At 37.6% G+C, this 3,478-nt stretch overlaps 1 pseudogene; it reads left to right on the top strand.

Moving 5' to 3' along the window:
- LOC139543222 (N-terminal EF-hand calcium-binding protein 1-like) overlaps positions 1-2,606 on the top strand; it is a 15,247-nt pseudogene extending 12,641 nt beyond the window's left edge.
- Positions 2,607-3,478: the final 872 nt, after the last annotated feature.

Below are 3,478 nucleotides of genomic sequence, written 5' to 3'. Positions count from 1 at the left end.
TTTCAGTTTTTTTTATCTCAGGTTTTTGCCTGCCATATGAGTTCTGTTATACTCAGACATAATTCAAACAGTTTTCGAAACTTCAGAGTGTTTTCTATCCAATACTAATAATAATATGCATATATTAGCAACTATGACATAGGAGCAGGCCGTTTACTCTGGGCACCTCTGTGCACCTTTCATCCAAGCTACTCAATACTGCCCCTTCAGCCATAAGAAGTTAACCTCTCTTGGGTACGTGAGACATTAGCGTCCCGCCTCTTCAACAGCCAGTGAAACTGCTGGGCGCCAAATTCAAATACAGAAATACTCATTATAAAAATTCAGAATACAAAACATATTTTACATAGATTTAAAGATTAACTTCTTGTGAATCCAACCACGGTGTCAGATTTAAAAAATGCTTTACAGCGAAAGCATACCTTACGATTATTTGAGAACATAGCCCACTAGACAAATCATTACAAATAGTAACCAGCCAAGTAGAACAGCTACACAAGTCAGAAATAGAGATATTAATCCCTTACCTTTGATGATTTTCATATGGTTGCACTCAGCAGACATTAATTTACTCAATAAATGTTCCTTTTGTTCGATAAAGTCTCTTTATATCCAAAAACCTCAGTTTTGTTCGCGCGTTTTCTTCAGTAATCCAAAGGCTCAAACGCAGTCAAAACAGGAAGACAAAAAAATCCAAATTGTATCCGTAAAGTTCATAGAAACATGTCAAACGATGTTTATATTCAATCCTCAGGTTGTTTTTAGCCTAAATAATCGATAATATTTCAACCGGACAATAACGCCTTCAATTTAAAAGGTAAACAAGAAACGCACTCTCTCCATCTCGCGCATGAAAAAGCTCTGTGACACTTTAGGGTCCACTCATTCAGACTGCTCTACTTCCTCATTTTTCAGAATACAAGCCTGAAACAATTTCTAAAGACTGTTGACATCTAGCGGAAGGCATAGAAACTGCAATTTGAGTCCTAAGTCAATGGATACTGTAATGGCATTGAATAGAAAACTACAAAACCAACAAAAAAAACGACTTCCTGAATGGATTTTTCTCAGGTTTTTGACTGCCAAATCAGTTCTGTTATACTCACAGACACTGTTTTGGAAACTTTAGAGTGTTTTCTATCCAAATCTACCAGTTATATGCATATCATATCTTCTGGGCCCGAGGAGCAGGCAGTTTAATTTGGGCATGCATTTCATACAAAATTCTGAATGCTGCCCCCTACCCTAGAGAAGTTAAGGGCAACATAGGTTGAGATGAACCTCGGCATTCAACCTGAGATGAACCTCGGCATTCTTGACCGCAGATCGGCAGTTCCAAACGCTGCCAGGGACCAGGAATTCCACATGGCAGCCTATTGTGAATCTCTTTTCTTGACTAAATGGAAATCACCCTAATCCTGCATATAGCTACTCTGGATATGGCAATACAATTTGGGTGTGTTTCAATACTGGAAAGTGGCTTCCTATCCTTCATAAGTATTGTTTTGGGATACTTCAGACAAGTGCTTGTACTTCCTGTACCACGAAGGAAAGAATGTACAAGAAAATGACAATAGTTCAGACATTTTTGTGATACAAAGTACAGCCCCTACTACAGGTAACTACAAATGTTCGTCATCAAAATGCTCATTTCATTACGTGACATAAGAGTTGTGACTTCATTATCACACAGTGTGTCCGTTCAGAGACTTCCAGAGAGATCCTGCTTCATCATGTATGAGTTCTGGCTAGGCCGTTTCTCCTGGATGAGGTACATCATGTGTTCTGTAGTCCCAACAGTGTCTCAAATGAATTCAGTCAAATTGGTGAATGAACCGTAATGGTCATCCATGTGAATGTTAAGTCATCTGCTTTCTGAATTGACAACGAAAATGAGATTGCACCTAAACCTTGTAACAGACTATGATTTAGTATAGCTGTTCAGAATTCTTCCAAAATCAGTTTTCCTGCCAAAAGCCTTGATATAGATGGGATATTGCAATGCTGTTGGGCTTGGCTATGATTAAAATACCTTCTACGAAGCCTTATTGATGGTGTGACAGAGCACTGACAGTGCAAGCCCACCCATTGACTCCTCTATCCTCTTTCTCCATCCCTTCCTCCTACAGTTATTTGCAGTGCCCCATAAGCAAGACATTCCAGCGCGGCATCATTTACATACTGGAGGACCCGGGAATGGTCTCCACCATGCTCCCACCGGGTAAGTGTTGCATGGGCGGATGGGCTTTTTGGGGAGTGGGTGGGGATGGGCGGGAGAAGACATGAGGAATGGTTATATTGGACCTCAGAGAAAAAAAGTATAAAAAAATAAATTAAAAACTCAGAGAGACAGAGCCTCAAACCCACCTGAGAGGATGTGATAATACATGCCACTTTTTATGATAATTTATTGTTGTCAAGGCCAAATATCTAAATGATCAATCTATTTATTTTGTTCATTTGTTTTTTCAGCATCGTGGTGGATTATGAATAACAACTGAAATAAGTAAAGTTCCCATCAAAAGAATAAGAGGAGAAAGTGTTTTCTTAATATGATTGTTTTGTACTGGTATGCTTCACTTCATTTGTTTACTCCAGCATACTAAGGACTATTTCCTAGACAATATACTGTATTTACTGTATTGTAATAATTTCAGATAAACTTATGCACGACTTAACCTTGACTGTTTAATTACATCAGTCAAAATCCTGATGCGTTAGAAAGAGAGTTTGGAAATATTGCAATAACTATTGTGTTATTGAAATCCATATCATTATAATAAGTATTTTTTCCTGTGCATCTTTCGATACATTGACATGTATTTTAGATGTAGAAATAGACGTACAAAAACAAAAAATGTCTGCATGAATTTGAAAGATTTCCCAATGCTACTTTACTAGTTTCTAAACAAACATGTCATCTGAGTTGCTTTAACTTCCCATTATATACTATGTTAGTTACCTCTAATGCATATACATGCAGGTAGCCTAGTGGTTAGAGCATTGGGCCAGCCAGATCGAATCCCCAAGCTGACAAGGTAAAAATCTGTTGTTCTGCCCCTGAACAAGGCAGTTAACCCACTGTTCCTAGACCGTCATTGTAAGTAAGAATTTGTTCTTAACTGACTTGCCTAGTTAAATAAAGGTACAAAATTAAATATTGAGTATGGTCTATGGTCATTCAATACACATACTAAAATAACAGCAGATAACTAACTAGAGGTAGAGTTTACCAGTGTTTTACCTGTTGTAGAATGCAATGTTGAACCCTAGCTCATAGAAAAGGTAAAATAACAAAATACCACAACAGTGATTTCCTATAAGGTGGTTCTTATAGAATGTTGTTGCAGATCGGTTGGTTTACACCAAACCATGACTTGGATAAACTACATTGTATTTATAGTTACTGTATGTCACTCCTGCACTTTAGTTGTGAACAGTCGTTAAAATGAATGAATGGATCTATATGTTTATTTTC

Source organism: Salvelinus alpinus, chromosome 17 (genome assembly GCF_045679555.1).
Source record: "Salvelinus alpinus chromosome 17, SLU_Salpinus.1, whole genome shotgun sequence".
NCBI lineage: Eukaryota > Metazoa > Chordata > Actinopteri > Salmoniformes > Salmonidae > Salvelinus > Salvelinus alpinus.
This window is presented reverse-complemented; position numbering and strand designations above follow the sequence as displayed.